General features: G+C 53.0%; 1 protein-coding gene across 3 annotated transcripts in view; it reads right to left on the bottom strand.

The window, feature by feature from the left end:
- The window catches only part of Src (SRC proto-oncogene, non-receptor tyrosine kinase), a 60,350-nt gene extending 55,913 nt beyond the window's left edge, over positions 1 to 4,437 (bottom strand). For 2 of the 3 annotated variants that reach the window (XM_045156463.1, XM_045156465.1), the window contains exon 1: positions 4,290 to 4,436. The gene's annotated coding sequence lies outside the window, so the exon portion shown is untranslated. Of the gene's footprint in view, positions 1 to 4,289 lie in introns of all 3 variants that reach the window. The other variant, XM_045156464.1, reaches the window with a different exon arrangement.
- Between the last annotated feature and the right edge of the window lie 14,699 nt (positions 4,438 to 19,136).

The following is a 19,136-nucleotide window of genomic DNA, read 5'->3' as shown; positions in this document are numbered from 1 at the left end:
GGGGACAGAGATAGGAGGATCACCATGAGTTCAAGGCCACCCTGAGACTACATAGTGAATTCCAGGTCAGCCTGGGCTAGAGTGAGACCCTACCTCGAAAACAAAAAAAAAAAAAAATAGAGGTTCTGGCTTCCAACTCTGGGATTGCCCCCATAACCTGGCTCTCTATTCAAGCTACCTGGCCATGCTGTGATCAGGTCAGGGACAGCCTTGGATCAAAAGAGAAGAAACTGGCTGGGATTAAAGGCATATGCCACCGTGCCCGGCTCAGAAATTGGTATTTTCTTTACAGTTTAGAAGACTTAATCTGGGTTTTACTCTCTTATTTCCCCACAGTGATGAGAGAAGGCCTGGAGAGATCAGGAATGACAAACTTGTAGCACAATACAACACATGCTGAGATTCTGCCCACGGCAGACATAACTTATCTATCACAGCACAGTTTCACATAAAACCGCATCTTAAAAGGCTTCTCAACACAGCACTTCAGGTTGTGGGATACGAATCAGGGCTTGTCTATCTGAGTCCAAGGAGGGAAAGAGAAGTAAGATTTATTGAAAATACAGTACATTCAAGCTGCTGGGATTACGTTAGAAGATTTAACCCTCCTTGCCCAAGTTTGGATATACTGAGATTTGTCTGGAGTTTCTAGCTGTAATGAGGCCTTGAATACAAGGAATGTCTACACCAGGTCTCCCTCGCTAGGGACAGGGATCCAGTTTCAATGGGGGATGCCATCCCTCTCCTTAGCAGGACCCTATGGTGATCCCATTTCACAACTGCTCCTCTGGGGCAGCCCCTCGGCCAAAATGTGGCCCCACCCTTTCTTCCCCCATTTATTGAGCACCTGATATACTCTATGTACCTTATGTCTATCTTTTTGGGACATCCTAGGAGGCATGACTCATTATCCCATTTCATGGATGAGGAAACTGAGGCCCCTCTGGAGGTGGCACCCCTTTCCCAGAAGCAGCTTACCAGGGAGATAAGGAGTGAGGAGGGGGTGGGGTACAGCAAGAGGAAGAGCAAGACCTCCAACAGGAGGCAGGGAGCAGGGCTGAGGTCCAGTACAGCAAATCCTCTGCAGGGCTCAGAAGCCTAGAGGCCAAGGAGACCCCTATGGCACCAAGCTCTGCACGACAGCCTAGCCCTGCCTGTCACCTGGAGCCCTAGGTATCAGTGTCTCTTCTCCGGGTCTTACGGTTTACCTGGGCAAGCCCGCTCACGCCCACAGGCCTCGGTTAGCCTTCCGCACACGGAGAAGCACAGAGAGGGCAGGGTGGGGCTCCTGGGCACACAGTACAGCGGTGACCTGAACTGCCAACGGCCTCTCCTACACCAGCCCTGCCCGACTGCACCTTTAGACTCTATGCCATCATACTCCCAAGGCCATGGGCCACCTTGTGCATGTGACTTCACGTGGGTGCTGGGGGGAAGCCAACCTGGTTCATGAGACTTTGTAGGCAAGCGCCTCAACGGCCGAGCCATCACTCCCGATTCCTACTCACCCTGCAGTAGGCTTCCAAACCGCTGGCTCTCACCCCTTCAGTCCTTCAAGATGTTGAACTCCTACTGAAACTTGAAAAGCCCAGCCTCATGCCTCCTCCTCTTGAGAGCAGATCAGGGCCCCGCAGAATATCAGAGTCTAACTAACATGTTTATTTCCATCAGGTTCCTTGTCAGCTCTGTACTCTGGCCTCCAGCCTGATTGAGCCTGTTCACACAGAGCAGTGTCAACACAAGGCCCCTGTGTAAAGATGAAGGCCAAATCTTCCTCACGGCTTGGGGATCCTGGCTGATAACAGGCCCTTTCTGACCTCTCCCCTGCTCCCTCCAAGCTAGGTACTCCAGCCTCACAGCTTTCTTTGTTCCTTCACAACTGCACACACTCCTCCACCTCAGGGATTTTGCACTTCCCTGGGCCTGACAAGTCATTCCCCTAGCTCCTGGCCCAGCCAACTCCTCCAGGCTCCCCTTCAAGATGCCTCTGTTCCCAGGCCTCCCTCCCAAGGCCCTTATCAAGTCAATGATTACAGATTCATTTATGTGACAATTTGCCTGCTCCATGGTTCACGCTCTAGATTCAGATTTCTAGGAGGGCAGGTGCTCTGCTCCCCTCAGCCCAGGCTCCTCCTCCAGGAAGCCGCCCCTGCCTCCCACCACAATAGTGCTCATCCAGGTTCACAGCGCCTAGTGTACGCTAAGTGCTCAGTGCACAGACAATGATACTCCAGTGGGCAGAGAACCAGGGGGTGAGTGGGACAGGGTCTGCCCAAACCACTGAGCCATATACGCCCAGGTTCCTGGGGCTTGGGAGATCCAGACATCAAGTGTTAACACACACTCCCCCAACTGACATGCACACCCTCAGAAGACGATCAGAGAGGCTAAGGGAGAAGCTAGACTGTATGCCGGGGAACACTCATGCTCCCGCCCCCGAAGTATGAGGGGACCAGAGAGGATGGAATGGGGGCTTCTGGGAGAGAGGTAGACTTCCGCTAAACCTGGAGGAGCAAAGGCTGACACGCAGCAGGGGAGTGGGCGGTCCTAGCAGGGAAGGTATCACACCCAAGGTGCACCCCAGGACCTAGGCAGGCAGTCAGCTGAGAGGTGACACACTGCAAGTCACTTGCCTGGGTGGAAAGGCCACCTCACCAGGGCAAACCCCATCACCCGAAGGATCTCGTGGCTCCCATCCATCACTCAGTGGGCAAGGGAGTCTTTCTCATTGCTCAATTCCCATTGTTATGAATCTGTCTGTCTATTCATCTATCTATCTATTATCTATCATCTATTACCTTGCTGGGGCTGGGGCTGGCAACCAAGGCCTCAGGCAAGCAAAATGTGCACTCTACCTTTGAATTTCCCTGCCACCTGTGATCATTACATTTCATCCCTAATACAACTGAGGTCAGGGGAAGCCGCAAGTTGGCTAACTTGGCTGTTACTGTCTCTAATGGCACTGTGGCATCTTTTGAGGCACCACCACACCCTCTTCTGCAGGTGACTCTGCCACATCCTTACACCTCACTCATCTTGGGCAAGCCTCACTATGGCCTTCACTTATTGAGTCCCTGCTGTATATGCCAAATCCACAGCTGCAGATACACAGAAGAAATGTCACCTGAGGACCTCACGGCAGATGTGAGGAGTTCAAGGGGCAGCCCTCTGGCTCAGGTCCTCCAAGGAATCAAGAGGTTCAGGTGCCTTGACTCCCCAGCCAAGGAGTCAAGAGCGTCAAAAGAGCCTGGCCTATCCTGGAAACCCAGTCTGATCTCCGGGGACACTGGCTGGGCACGCCTCACAGTCCAGGTGACCCAGCCACCACTGTTTATACTGGGCAGTTTATGAGGCTGTGGAACCCTTGTACTGGACCCCGTAGGGCTGAAGCGATCCCTCCAGGTGAACCCCTTCTTCCATGAGCCCAACAATCCTGGCCAGGACCACTGAGTAGACCCTTAACCCAGAGAAGTCAAGCAGTGCCTAGAGAACACACAGCGAGCAAGAGCTGGATTTGGTCGGAGCTTAAACTCACCCTCCAGTCTCTGGCACAGGTGGGCAAACGGACCTGGATCGGTGGTGAAACCCCAAAACTTTTGCCAACTTCTGGGCCGGCCAGTTGCTGGGCTTGCTTGGGGAGGGTGGGGGAGCTCGGGCTGGGGGTGGGGACCACGGGCAAGTGTGGGCCCGGTTCCTTCGGAACCAGCAGCACCAGGCCTTAGCCGCAGGGGAGGGAAACCCCCCTCCCCAGGAAACCAGGGAGGTCGTGGGGCCCAGCTGGCACCTCGGCTCGGGCGTCCCTGGGCGCTCCCGGCACCCACCCCACCCCCACCTCCCACTCGGGGGCCGGGGGCGCGGTGCTGGCCGCGGAGGGAGGCGGCGCCGATTGGCTCAGATTTCAGATTTGGCCTAAGCGGGGGCCAGGGGTGCGTGGAGGGGGGGGAATCAGGGCCGGGGGAACTCGGTGGCTCGGCGGCGGCGACGCGAGCGGGGAGCGCGAGCCCCAGGGTCCCGGCGCGCGAGGACCCGGAGCACCCCCCCATCCCTCCAGTCCCCCCGGCCCGGCCCGGCCCGGCCTCTCCCCCGCGGCATCCCAACAAAAGGCCGCGGCCGGGCAAGGTCTCCGGGCGTCGCCAGCGCTGGGCCCCGCGGCCCGGCCCGGGGGAGGAGTGGGCAGGGCCAGGGGCCAGCGGCCGCGATCGATCGGAGCCCGGGATTCCGGGAGAGTGGGGGGGGGTGGTGGTGGCGAGGACTCGCCGGGCCTTGGCGCGCGGGGCGGGGGCGCTCACCTGGACGGACGGACGGACGGACGGACCGACAGACGGACGGACGCACCGAGGACGGACCCCTCCCACCGGACCCTGGACCCGGACGGCCGGCGGTGGCAGACGGCGGCCTGGCCGCTCCGGCTCCGCGGCCGGATGGATTCCGGGCCGGGAGAGACAGACCGAGAGAAAGGGAGGAGGAGGCGGCGGCGGCGGCGGGGAGAGGGGGAGGGAGCGAGCGGGAGGAGGGGCCGCGGCCGCGCGAGGAGGAGGAGGAGGAGGAGGAAGGAGGAAGCGCACGGACCCGGTCTCCGCGGGCGACCTGGGACACAGAGCGCACACGCGTCCTCCCTCCCCCGGGACCACGGACCCGTTGGCCCCGGGCCAGATGCCCCTCCGCCCCCACCCCGCACGCCCCCAGGCCATCGTGTGTCCCGTAACTCTGCGCACTTCTCGTCGCTGCTATGCGCCACGGGTCGCCTTTAGCATTTAACCCTAGCTGCCGGAGCCGCGTGCCGCCGGTTATTCCCATTTCACTGACGCAGAAACCGAGGCACTGACCAGCGCAGCCGTGACCCGCCTTGCTCTAGGTGAGGACTGGGGCAGGAAAAACTGTGTGGGGAGGAGGAGCAGCACTTTACATTAAAAGCTTCTTCATGGGGGTTGGAGAGGTGGCTTCGCCGTTGAGGCGCTTGCCTGTGAAGCCTAAAGACCTAGGTTCGGTTCCCCAGGATTCCACTGCAAGCCGGATGCACAAGGTGGAAGGTGTGCCTGAAGTTCGTCTGCAGCGACTAGAGGACCTGGGGCACCCGTTCTCTATCTCTCTCCTAAATAAATAAATAAATATTTTAAAGGGGGCTGGAGAGATGGCTTAGCAGTTAAGTGCTTGCCTGCGAAGCCTAAGGACCCCGGTTTGAGGCTCGATCCCCAGGACCCATGTAAACCAGATGCACAAGGTGGCACATGCATCTGGAGTTCCTTTGCAGTGGCTGGAGGCCCTGACGCGCCCATATTCTCTCTCTCGCTCGTTCTCAAATAAATAAATAAAAATAAACAATTTAAAAAATAAAATAAAATAAAATTTAGTCGGCCAGGGGTCGTGGCCCACGCCTTTAATCTCAACACTCGGGAGGCAGAGGGAAGAGGATCGCTGTGAGCCTAACATAATGAATTCCAGGTCAGCCTGGGCCAGAATGAGACCCTACCTAGGAAATAAAAAACCTTCAGAGGTGAACCAGCATAACCCCCTAGGCAGCCCAGGCTGGCCTTGAACTTTAAGCACATTTCCCTCCTCACCTCTATGGGGCTGAGATGACCGTGCTCATTTTCCGTGCATAAGGAAACAGTATAGTATGTTCCAGGCCATTCTGCTGGGAGGTGGCAGCGAGTATGTGAACCCGGAAGACCAGGAAGTAGAGCAGGAAAATGGGACACTGAGGAAATGCTGCTCCTGCGGGACACAAAGACTTTCCACCAGCCCCAGGGGACCAGGGTTCCCCAGTAGGGGGAGGAGCCCCACGCTTGGCTCCTCACTTTGCTTCTGGAATTCCTGGCACCTGTAAAGGCGGGCTTGAATCCAGCCTCGAGTACCACCAACAGCCTCCACGTTCCTTCTTTCAAAGCACTTCCGTTCACCGATGGGAAACTGAGATCAAGCCAGGTGGAAAAAGTGGCACCAGGCCTGGGTTCCTCCCTGGACGAGAGATCCCTGCTGGGGCGCAGGTGAAGGAGCAGGTCGGAGATACCCTAGAATGTGAGGGTGGGGGACCTCAAAGTGGCCCGGAGGCCAGGAAGGAGCAAGGCCTTGGGCCAGCCTGATCTGGGTTCACATCTAGGTCAGGCACCTCCCTCCAGGGCTGTGTTCAGTCCACGGGTTCCCTAGACCTGGTCGCTCTCCCGTGAAACAGGAGTGGATCTGGCTACAGAAGATCTGATGGCTGAACCGTCAAGTGTCAGGGTAGCCCTCAAGACAATGGTAAAATAAAGCCAGGGGAGAAGGAGCTGCTCAGAGCCGCAGAGCCAGCCCTGGAAGCCAGCGGGCAGGGGGGGTGGCTGCCCTTGTTTGCAAGGCTGGCTTAAAGATTAACCGAAGCTTCCAAGGCTCCTCCTGCCTGACCCTGTCTGGAGAAGCAGGTTTCTCCACCCTCCTGCAGTCCTGAGACATGTCAAATGGCCTTTTCCTGGCCACACTGGGCTTGGAGGAGAGTGGATGTTCTTCCTGTTAATGTGTTGGGTCCGGCTGTCACCAACTTGCAAGAAGAAAGGGACTGCTGCTCCGTCTGCCCTTCCCAAGCCAGGTTCATTTGGTAGCCAGATGCCAGCCTTGAAGGGAAGTATTTACTCCTTGGAAATTGAGGGATGTTTCTTCAAGAGATCTGCTTGTCGAAAGATTGACCAGCGTGTCACTAACGTGACCCACAGAAGTTCAACAGCACCTTCTGGGCATCTCTAGAGCCAGGATGATAGAGAGCTTCAAAGCACAAACTTTTGGATCTCCCACCTTGGGTTGAAGCCTCAGCTCTGCCACATTGCAGAGTGTGACTGTGCACATGCCATTTCTCAGAGCCTTACGGTGACAACCAATAGATAAAGCACACACACACGTGCACACACACACACACACACACACACACACGAGTGTGCTTACAGGACACCAGCAGTCTGCAGCAAAAATGTAACCTTCCGCCTGGAGCTGCCTCTGGCTTTGAGGACTGGTTCAGAGGTTGTCAGGGAAAGTGGCTAGCTAGCCCAGTGCTTCCATTATTGAGCCTTTGGAGTGTTTGTTATCATTTATTTTATTTTGTATTTAAAGGTAAGGTCTCAGGCTGGAGAGATGGCTTAGCGGTTAAGCGCTTGCCTGTGAAGCCTAAGGACCCCGGTTCGAGGCTCGGTTCCCCAGGTCCCACGTTAGCCAGATGCACAAGGGGGCACACACGTCTGGAGTTCATTTGCAGTGGCTGGAAGCCCTGGCGCACCAATTCTCTCTCTCTGCCTCTTTATCTGTCTGTTGCTCTCAAATAAATAAATAAATATTCATTTACTTCAGACAGAATGGGTATGCCTGAGCCTCTAGCCACTGTAAACAAGCTCCAGAAGCATGTACCACCTTGTGCATCTGGCTTACATGGGTCCTGGAGAATCAAAACTGAGTTCTTCGGCTTTGCAGGCAAGCATCTTAACCACTTAAGGTGTCTCTCCAGCATTTTTTAAAATATTTTATTTATGAGAGAAAAAGAGAGAGAGAAAGAATGGGCACACCAGGGCCTCCAACCACTGCAAACGAACTCTAGGCATATGCTCTACCTTGTGCATCTGGTTTACGTGGGTCCTAGAGAATTGAACCTGTGTCCTTTGGCTTTGCAGGCAAATGTCTTAACTACTAAGCCATCTGTCCAGCTCCCCACCGCCACCACCATCACACACACAACACCTTTATTTTTAAACACCCCTCTGGGCCTCTGCTCAAGCTGCAACCCCACCAGGAATGCCTGCCCCTATCACCAACCCTCCCAGGCCTTCAAGTAGGTGCCAAGTCCTCCAGGGCATGCTTCTAGACACGCCTCTGATGTGGGCACCTCCCAAATCCATTCTGGGTGTGTCTGTCTCCACCCTGCAGGAGGGGCCGTGGCCTGGCCCAGGCCCAGCTTAGAGCAGGCACTGGCTGCTCAATTGGGAAGAACACGCTGAACTGGCGCCCACTGACTTCCAACTCTTCCAGCACTGTGACTGCCTGCTCTGGGCGTCCACTTTACTCACCAGTCAAATGGAGAAGCCCAGCACACCAATGTCCAAGATTACGTAGATGGGTTGTTGTTCTGGTCTGAAGGACTATGGACTCTTGTGTGCATTGTTTTGCTTAAAAGATTATGTTAGAGCCGGGTGTAGTGGCACATGCCTTTAATCCCAGCACTTGGGAGGCAGAGGTAGGAGCATCGCTGTGAGTTCGAGGCCACCCTGAGACTACATAGTTAATCCCAGGTCAGCCTGGACCAGAGTGAGAACCTACCTCGAAAAACCAAAAAAAAAAAAAAAAAAAAAAAGATTATGTTAGAACCATGGTAGCACACACCTTTAGTCTCTGCTCTCAGGGAGACTGGGATATGAGAGGATGATCGTAAGTTCAAAGCCAACCTGGGGTTAGAGTGAGTTTCTGGTCAGTATGGACTAGGGTGAGACCCTGCTGTTCCAAGAACTATGTATATAGTTAGCAAGTAGCAACTTAGTGTTATTGCTTACCAGCAAATAATTCATTACTATAAAGTGTACAGGACCAGGTAAATTCTATTCCTTTGTGCGTTTTGTTTTGTTTTCGAGGTAGAGTCTCGCTATAGCCCATGCTGACCTGGAATTCACTGTGTCATCTCAGGCTGGCCTCGAACCCACAGCGATCCTCCTACCTCTGACTCCTAAAAGCTAGGATTAAAGGCTTGTGCCACCATACCTGGCCAGAGTCTACTCTTTCTTACTTTGCAGGCTGACCTGGAATTCACTGTTTAGTCTCAGGATGGCCTGGAACTCACAGTGATCCTCCTATCTCTACCTTCCGAGTGCCGGGATTAAAGGCATGCACCACCACGCCCGGCTTTCCTTTTTTCTTACAGTCTCACTCTGTAACCCAAGCCAACCTGGAACTTAAAACTCTTTGTAGCCCAGGCTGGTCTCGAACTCCAGGCAATCCTCCTGCCTCGATGTCCTAAATTCTGAGAGTATAGGCATGTACCACCAAGCCTGGCTTATTTTTTCTTCACTTTATTTATTTTTCTGAGAGAGAGCAAGACCCAAAGCAAGAGAGAGAATGGGTGCACCAGGGCCTCTAGCCCCTGCAAACAAACTCCAGAAATCTGCACCACCTTGTGCATCTGGCTTTATGTAGCTACTGAGGAATTAAACCTAAGTCCCTAGCCTTTGCAGGCAAGTGCCCTAACCGCTAAGCCATCTCTCCAGCCACTTTTACAGATTTTTTAGACAGTCTCACACAATAGCCCTGCCTTGCCTAGAACTCACAGCAATCCTCCTGTCTCAGTCTACCAGTCACTGGGATAGAAGCAGGTACCACCTCTTCCAGCTTTGGCAGACTCTGCTTATGCAGATGGTGTTGAGAACGAGGTCACTGGTTGCACCCAGTAGCTGTCTCAGAACGCTCTTCCCTCTGCCAGAGTCAAAGGCATAGCCAAGGGCAGGATGCAGGATGAAGGTGCCAGGGGAGGCCCGGACTCACAGGAAAGACAATGGACCCATGGGTCAGGGCTGTCCCATGACTTCAGGGATACTGCCCACCTTCTCTCAGAGCCCTGGTTGGCTCTGGCTGCATAGTAGCTAATCAGCCATGCCCGGCCCCAACCCAGCAATGACTGGGAAGCCAGACTCATCTCAGGCACCCTGAGAAATTCCTGTCCTGCCCCATCATTCTCTACGTGGTCTGCTGTAAGGAGTCTCTATTCAAAGCCACCAGGCTCAATACGGAAGGATGGGATGGTGGGTAGACTCCAACCTGAGGCCTGGCTCTCCCCTGGTCCCTACGCTTTACACTTGATACAGAAATGTTCCCATCTAATCACCTGCCAGCTTTTTAAGCCTCCCTTGCAGGCCCAGGTCTCCTTCCCTTCCTGCATGCTACCTGCTTTCCACCAAGCCTCAACCGAGCAGTTCATTCCTGCTGGAGGCCTTTGCACGGGCTGGTCTCTGTGACAATGGTCCCACCTTGGAGCTCCTCACTGGTACCATCTAGTAGGCGCCAGGGTCTGGACCTGGTATCAGGGATACAGTAATGAGCAAACCCCGTATGGGCCTAGTACGAGTGTTGCAGGGGCCCAAAGTAAGGGGTGAGTCAAGCACAGGGGGCTGGAGGGGTACAAGGGAGAGGCCCCTGACCCAGCGTGCATTGGGATGTGTAGAATCTGAGACGATCATGGCGAGGCAACAGGGGCACCAGGCAGACCATGCCACCATGATTGGCACTGTGAGCAGGATGATGCTGGTGGGATATGGCATTGAGAGGTATGCCAGGAGTTGCCAGAGTGAGGTGGGAGGGGTGGCTGGGTTGAACCCCAAGGATCCCTGGGCCTCTCTCGTGACCTGAGGGGCAGCCCGGAGCAGCAAGTGCAAAAGCCTCCTGGGACTTCGCATCTCTCCCAATAGCAGCGGGGAGCTGTGGAGGTGGCAAGCAGAGAAGTGGACGCATCTTGAGTATTGGTGAGAGGCAGCAAGGGAGCAGGCAGGGCCTCGGGCTGATCACAGCCCCATTGGGACCCCGTGGGAATAGCGGTAGGGTGCCCACATACACGCACACACCCAGGGAACTAAAACCCAACACGGTGGAGAAGCAGCCCAGCAGAATTTGAGGCAGAAAGTCACTAGAGCCGTGAACTTGGGTCTCCCTCAAAGGCCACCACCAGAAGAGTGACTAGCCATCCACAGGTCCCTTCAGCATCCACCCACTAGCCAGGGAAGGGGGGAAATGACCCTGGAATCAGTCAATGAATAGCCAAGCCCCGGCATGGGCCTGTTACCTCAGCTGCTCAACACATACCTGGGCTACACAGTTAGTTCAAGGCCAGCCTAGGCAACTTAGTGAGACCTTGTTCCAAAATAAAAGGAAAAAGAGAGATGGAGAAATGGCTCAGGGGTTAAAGGCTCTTGCTTGCAAAGCCTGATGGCCTGGGTTCAGGCCCCAGCACCCAAGTTAAGCCACATGTACAAAGTGGCATATGCATCTGGAGTTCGTTTGCAGTGGCAGGAGGCTCTGACATGCCCATTCTCTCTCTATTACTCATTCATTATCTCTCTCTTATTGAAAATAAATTATTGGCCGGGCGTGGTGGTGCACACCTTTAATCCCAGCACTCGGGAGGCAGAAGTAGGAGGACTGCCATGAGTTCAAGGCCACCCTGAGATGACAGAGTTAATTCCAGGTCAGCCTGGACCAGAGTGAGACCCTACCTCGAAAAAAAAAAAAGAAAGAAAGAAAATAAATTATTAACAAAGTAAAAGGAAGCTGGAAGTGGGGAGAGGGAGGGAATTTCCATGGGATATTGTTTACAATTATGGAAGTTGTCAATAAAAAAAATAAAAATAAAAGTAAAAGCTGGGCATGGCAACACACGCCTTTAATCCCAGAACTCGGGAGGCAGAAGTAGGAGGATCACCATGAGTTCAAGGCTACCCTGAGACTACAGTGTGAATTCCAGGTCAGCCTGGGCTAGACTGAGATCCTACCATGAAAGAAAAAATAAATAAATAAATAAATAAAAGGAGGGCTGAGAAAATAGAATACATGAGGCAGGAGTCCCTGGTCTCACACATGAATACACACATCCGCCTACACACACACACACACACACACACACACACAGAGGCAGGCAGGCAGATTAGACTTGCCTGTGGGAAAGTGGGGGAGATGCCTGACCCCACTAGGCTTTCAAGAAGGCCAAGTGCCAAGAAATTCAGCTGCTTATCACATCACTCTCCTTCCGTTAGCTAGGAGAGGCCCAGAGATCTCTGGGCCAGACAGCCTCCCAAGGTCACACAACACAGAGGTGGGACCTCCCCCCCCCCCCCAGAATGTCTGTGAGGAAACATGAAAGAAGTCAGGCCCCAAGATCCCCTGACTTGAGCAGAGGGCCGAGAGGCCAGGCCGGAAGTCTGCAGCCAGAGCTGAGACCCCTACAGATCAGACAGCTTAGAAACCTGCTGGGCAAAGTAGACAGTCTCCACGGGGGGCTTGAAAAGGTAATCACAAAGACAATGATCACAGTGAAGGTGGCTGTTAGCAGAGCCTCAGGAGGCCAGGCCAGAGGCTCTGGGAGGGAGATACCTTTATCACCTGGTACCGATAAGAAATGAGGCTCCCAGGGGCGACGTGACTAGGGGCATGGTGGGGAAGGGCAGGATGAGTCCAAGTGTTCCCGGCCGCACTCGGGCCTCCCGGGAGCCTCGGGGTTTCCAGCTTTCACACAAGAGGGAGAGGCGGAGTTCACGATGGCCCTCCCTCCAGGACGCTGCGAAGAAATGTCCTCCGTCTTCGGGTCCCCAGCCCAGGGAAATGGAATGCAGCAATGTCTGTGAGAGGGCTCTGAAAAGTCAATGCTACACACTCGTGCACACACACACACACACACCACACACACACACACACAAATGCTACTGCTCGACCTTCAGGAAGGGTGCGGATCCCGTCCGAGAGGGCAGTTGCAAAGAGGCTGGGAGAGGAGCTGTACTAAAGTCACATCTGACAAGCAATCCCCCCACCCCCGAGCCAGGGGACCAAGGTCAGTGTCACCAGCATCCTGTCACCTTGTGCCCTTGGCATGATGTCAGGAGAATGGCTTTTCTCTCCTAGACTCAAGAACCCCAGTCTAATCACAGGGGGCAGAAATGAAACAAATTTAAAAAAAAAAAAGTGCTGGCAGCACTCAGGAGGCAGAGGTAGGAGGATCGCTGTGAGTTCAAGGCCATCCTGAGACTACAGAGTGAATTCCAGGTCAGCCTGAGCTAGAGTGAGACCCTACCTCGAAAAACCAAAAAAAAAAAAGGTGCTGACCATAAGCGACTGTTCGGTGCTCCCCCTCCCAACTGGGGCAGCTCCATCACGCCCCACTTCCCCAAAGCTCAAGGAGGTTCACGGAAAGAGGGCGTGGGAAGAGCGTAATTGCTGGAAGGGGAGGAGTGCTGTCATCTGGTCATGACGTGGCCGTTGCCCTCGTGAACTCATGGCACCTGTGGTTACCTGCACAAGATTGGACCTGTCGCTATTCCATCATGACTGGAAATGGGCTCATGAAGCCTCAACCCTCCCTGGGGATTTACAGGCAGTTCATGGTTGCTGGGGGAAGGAGGGACATTTTCTTTACCGTGGTAGCCGCTGGCCACTTGCTCGTGCCCCCTTAAGTAACCCCACAACCATGCTCATGTGAGCAGTGCTAATTAAACACATCAGTCTCACGTGCGTACGCATGCACACGCACACATGCACACGTATGCACACACACGTGATGTGAAAGTAGGCAGGAACTAGTTGGGAACAAGAAGGGGTTCAGTGGAAATGGGAGGGGGACAGAGAGTAATGGCATGAATATGACTCAAAATACATCATACGAATGAATGTATGATGGAATTGTCAAAAATGACATAGAAAGCAAATTTTAGCCGGACGTGGTGGAGCACACCTTTAATCCCAGCACTTGAGAGGCAGAGGTAAGAGGCTCGCTGTGAGTTCGAGGCCACCCTGAGACTACATAGTGAATTCCAGGTCAGCCTGGACTAGTGTGAGACCCTACCTTGAAACAACAGAAAAAAAAAAGACATAAAAATTAAATTTCTAAAGTTTCAAAAAAGGGGGCTGAAAAAAAAAGGGGGGGCTGGAGAGGTGGCTTAGTGGTAAAGGCACAGGCCTGTGAAGACTAAGGACCCAGGTTCGATTCTCTAGGTCCCACGTAAGCCATAGTGCACATAATGGTGCAGGCATCTGGAGTTTGTTTACAGTGGCTAGAGGCCCTGGCATGCCCTCTCTCTCCCTCTCTAATAAATAAATAAAAATAAAATAAATCTTTTAAAAAGATTTCAAAAATGGGTCCTTCTACAGAACAACTGACTCACCAGACATGGTGGTACATGCTGTCATCACAGCACTCCGGAGACAGAGGCAAAATGATAAGGAGGCAAAGCCCGGCATGATGGCGCACGCCTTTAATCCCAGCACTCAGGAGGCTGAGGTAGGAGGACTGCCGTGAGTTCAAGGCCACCCTGAGACTACATAGTGAGTTCCAGGTCAGCCTGGGCTACAGCAAGACCCTACCTTGAAAAAAACAAACAAACGAAGAAGGTAAGGAGGCAAGAAGTTATCCTTAGCTATGTAGTGAATTTAAGGCCAGCCTGGGCTTCATGAAACACTGTCTCAAAAACATAAACAGGGCTGGAGAGATGGCTTAGCAGTTAAGTGCTTGCCTGTGAAGCCTAAGGACTCTAATTCAAGGCTCGATTCCCCAGGACCCACGTTAGCCAGATGCACAAGGGAGTGCACACATCTGGAGTTCATTTTCAGTGGCTGGAAGCCCTGGCACGCCCATTCTCTCTGTCTACCTACCTATTTCTGCGTATATCTTTTTCTCTCTCAAATAAATAAATTTAAAAAAAATAAAATATTTTTAAAAAACACACAAACAGAGCTAGGCGTGGTGGCACAAGCCTTTAATCCCAGCACTCAGGAGGCAGAGGTGGGAGGATCGCTGTGAGTTCAAGGCCACCCTGAGACTACATAGTGAATTCCAGGTCAGCCTGGGCTAGAGCAGCACCCTACCTCAAAAAACAAAAACAGACAAAACCAGCAAAGAAAAATCACCTGATTCATACGTTTCACAAATCATCCCAACGACCAAAGCTAGAGGAGGTTTAGAAGACATGATCCCCTGACAGGAAAAGAGCTGGGAAGAGAGCTAAGAAGGTTGACTACAGCATGACTATGCTAATGATGCACGGTGGCTGGCTGGTTTGTAGTCACATGTACCACACTAATGTGGCTATGAGTAAGGAAATTAAAGGTAGGTGTATGACCCTGTAGGTTCTAGAGCAAAGAACAGAATTTCAAGGACAGGGAGGAAGTTAAGATAGCTGTCAGTAATCATTCCTTTGAACACTAGGGAAATTGAGGACCAGAGACTAGAAGTGATTTGCCCAATGCCATACTGCAAGTTTATAATAGAATTTAGAGGCTAGAAGTGCCGGGCATGGCAGCACACGCCTTTAATCCCAGCAGTCTGGGAGGCAGAGGTAGGAGGATCGCCATGAGTTCAAGGCCACCCTGAGACTACATAGTGAATTCCAGATAAGCCTGAGCTAGAGTGAGACTTTACCTTGTAAAACAAAAACAAAAACAGAACAACACTTAGAGGCTAGAGAGGTTGCTTAGCAGTTAAGGTGTTTGCCTGCAAAGCCAAAGGACACAGGTTCAATTCTCCAGGGCCCACATAAGCCAGATGCACAAGATGGTACATGCGTCTGGGTTCATTTGCAGTGGCTGAAGGCCCTGGCATGCCCATTTCTCTCTCTTTCCCACTCAAATAATAAAATAAAATAAAATCTATAATAGGACTTAGACTAAGTCACAAGAATTTATGAACTGCCTACTGTATACAAGGCACCAGCTTGGAGGTTTTGTGGTGGGGAGGGTCCAAGATTTGTCTGTGGGTCAGTGTGCCCTCTAGGCCAAGTCTCACCCACTCCACTCTTGGGGCTCCCGAGTTCCAAGGTGCTTTAGTGACTAGAGGCCTGGGCTGCTTAGCAAGTGGTTCAGGCCAAAAGTTGTCATTGTCACCAAGTCTTAGCAATGCTGGGAGGAACCAGCGAAGCGCTCAGTAGTCAGGGGCTCTTCTCTAGTGTGTTCTGAGAGCTGTACCCACTCAGAAAGAGAGCCCACACTTGTCAGGGGATTACTTGGAATGAATGAACTGAAGAATGGGAAGGGGCTTGCCAGACCAGGAGGACCTGGTAACTGAGTTCCCCCAAAAGGAGAAGACACACCGGGTCACCCCCCACACACGTTTTTGTTTGTTTGTTTGAGGTAGGGTCTCACTCTAGCCCAGGCTGGGATTAAAGGCAAGTACCACCACATCCCACTCCACACACACACCCCACCTTTCATGGCTCCTTCCCCACCGCCCTAGTCTCTGAGGTTCACCACTGCCAGAGCCCACGGGCAAGAACAGGAGAGGCCGGGCTGGGGTGGGGACAGGGCCAGGCGAAGGAACGCAGGGGACTGTGGAGAAGGGAAGTGGAGCCCTGCTTCCCACTCACCAGCTGAGGGCCACCATGTGACTTCCTCCTTCTGCTGTCTCCCAGGGATTACCAAGGAGGGCTGGGTTGGGGGAGCACCTTAGAGGCTGGCCCTGAAGCCTCCCACGACTTCTCTGACCCCTCCAGCCTCCTTGGCTAGCTGCAGTTTATCTTCAACTTCCTGCCTCACAGGTGCCCTGTGTAGGACCCCGCCCACCTCCTCCCAGGGGTCCCCTAGAAGTCTTCCCCAGAGACCCTTCCCTGTCCCATACCTCCTGCATTTCAGGCCCTGTGTTGAGTTTGGGCACCGATTAAGCAACTGACCTGTTGGCCTCTGTCCTCTGGAGCTTGGACCTCTCATCTCTACCCCTGTGGGTCAGGAGCCCAGGCTTGTGCATACTGTGGCTTTCAGACAATCCCTCCCCCTCAGCACTTGGGAGGTAGTGGCAAGAGGATCATAAGTTCCGGGTTATCCCCTGCTACACAGTGAGTTCAAGGCCAGTCTAGGCTACAAGCTCCGGTCACCAAAAAAAAAAAAGAGAGAGAGAGAGAGAGAGCACTGATGGCTCATGTCTCATTCACTCATGAGGCTAAAGTAGGCGGGTCATTGTGATTTCAAGCCAACCTAGACTACAGAGTAGGTTTCAGAACTGAGAGGAAGTACAGTGTGGATGACTGGACCACTGAAAGTAAAAAAAAGGCAGGAAAGTCTGTACTTGCTAGAAATCAAAGATGATCTGACTTTTTAACCTCTTGCCTGGTTCCCTAGACCTGTTTTTCCACAGACAACCAGGACCCCTCCTGGGAGGGAGGGCTTTCATAGAATTTAAACATTGTGATTGGTCAAGTTCAGCTCCCCCCAAACTTGGGGCCAGGGCTAGCCTCTTCCTGAGACAGCCCCTAGCCCTCACCAATCAGCTGTCCCTCTGGTTCACCTGAGCCAGAAGACAGCCCAGCGCTATAAGGTTAAAATACCTCTGCAAGGGGAGGGCAGGCTCTCTGACCACTTGGGACCTTCCAGCTGTGGGTGAGTTTTTCCCTCCGCTGGGCCTGGGGACCAGCTAGGTGGAGCCCTGCCGGGAAGGGCCCCCTTGTCCTTACTCTCCACATGAGTTCTTTATCCCCTGCAGCTCCCCACACAGAGTAGGAGCTCCTTGAACTTTCTTTTCTCTCTTTTCTTTCCACCATTGTCCCAGGCCCTCCACAAGGGATCTCTTGCTGAGTGGGTACCTTTCCTTGGCGCTATACTTCCCTCAACAAATATAATAATTTAATAATTATCCTTCTAGGTCTTTTTGTTTGTTTGTTTAATATATTCTATTTGCTTGTTTGAGAGAGAGAGAGAGAGAGAATGGGCACGCCAGGGCCTCCAGCTACTGCAAACAAACTCCAGATGTATGTGCCCCCTAGTGCATCTGGTTTACATGGGTTCTGGAATTGAACCGGGATCCTTTGGCTTTGCAGGCAAATGCCTTAACTGCTAAGCCATCTCTGCAGCCCCTCAGTTGTTTTTTGGTGTTTTCTTTTCCGAGGTAGGGTCTCACTGTAGCTCAGGCTGACCTGGAATTCACTATGTAGTCTCAGGGTAGCCTCGAACTCATGGTGATCCCCCTACCTCTGCCTCCCAAGTGCTAGGATCAAAGGCGTGCACCACCATGCCTGGCAATTATTATTATTATTATTATTATTTCGAGGTAGGGTCCACTCTAGCCCAGGCTTACCTGGAATTCACTATGGAGTCTCAGGGTGGCCTCGTGCTGGGATTAAAGGCATGTGCCATCACACCCAGCAGTTGTTTCTAATTTTAATCAAAGAATTGAATTTTTTAAAAATTGCCTTTCAAGGACTTTCTGGATCCTGAGCACCCTGTTTCACAACAACCTGGACTAGAGTGAAACTGCCTTAAAACAAAACAAAAAAAGAAAGCCTTTGTGTTGCCCAGCCTGGCTGGAATGTACATCCAACCACATGGCCTCATCACAGCTTTCTAGCCCCAAGTTTCCAAAAGTGAAAGGCCTCCAGAGCAGCCGCCCTAACGCCTTGGCCTTCACCTCCACTCTCTAGGTGCACCTAGGAGGGGGCTCTCTGCTTTTGTCCGGGCCCCGCCTGCTGAGGAAGAACAGCTCAGTTCTCTTCTATGCTGTTCTGGGACCTGGCTCTGCCCTGGCCCACCCTGTCTGCGTCTTTTAACTTTCTGGGGTCATGAGGAGAGAGCTCTTTGGCCCTGGGCCTGAGTTTGGGGTGATGATATAGCCAGCATGGGGCCAAGAATGAGCCAGCATTAGCCCCAGGAACCCACTGGATCTTAGCTGGGCTTCTCTTGAGGTACACTGGAGACCAGTGATTTTGGGAAAGGTGATCCCTCCCAGGAAGACGGTATGAGCAAGCAGGAAGAGAGACAGGGGAGAAGGAGTATGAGGGAGGGAGAGGATCTGAGGAGGGCCCACCCACCATCATTGCCTTGTCTCTCCAGTGCTGATTGGGAGAGGCATCTGTTCTGTCAGCCTGCAGTCTCTTGCCTTCACACTGGCCCTGGTACAGGGATGGCTACTCCAACCTTTCAAGAACGCAAGTCACGGGCTGGAAAGATGGCTGTGAAGCCTAAGGACCCCAGTTTCAGGCTCGGTTCTCCAGGTCCCACGTTAGCCAGATGCACAAGGGGGCGCACGCGTCTGGAGTTCGTTTGCAGAGGCTGGAAGCCCTGGCGCGCCCATTCTCTCTCTCCCTCTATCTGTCTTTCTCTCTGTGTCTGTCTCTCTCAAATAAATAAATAAAAAAAAATTAAAAAAAAAAAAAAGAACGCAAGTCAGGCCAGGCGTGGTGGCACACGCCTTTAATCCCAGCACTTGGGAGGCAGAGGTAGGAGGATCGCCGTGAGTTAGAGGCCACCCTGAGACTCCATAGTGAATTCCAGGTCAGCCTGAGCCAGAGTGAGACCTTAGCTCAAAAAAAAAGCAAGTCAGAAACTGGGTCCCTACCGCCTTCTGCCTGGCATACCCTGGACTGCCTCTGTCTCTGTGTCTCATGCCCAAGTCCATGCTAAGATTCCTCTCAGGGCCTCTTCCACCTGCTCTCTCACCTCTGGCCTTTGCTCATGCACCCTCT

The sequence above is a fragment of the Jaculus jaculus genome, chromosome 8 (assembly GCF_020740685.1).
Source record: "Jaculus jaculus isolate mJacJac1 chromosome 8, mJacJac1.mat.Y.cur, whole genome shotgun sequence".
In the NCBI taxonomy this organism is placed as follows: domain Eukaryota; kingdom Metazoa; phylum Chordata; class Mammalia; order Rodentia; family Dipodidae; genus Jaculus; species Jaculus jaculus.
This window is presented reverse-complemented; position numbering and strand designations above follow the sequence as displayed.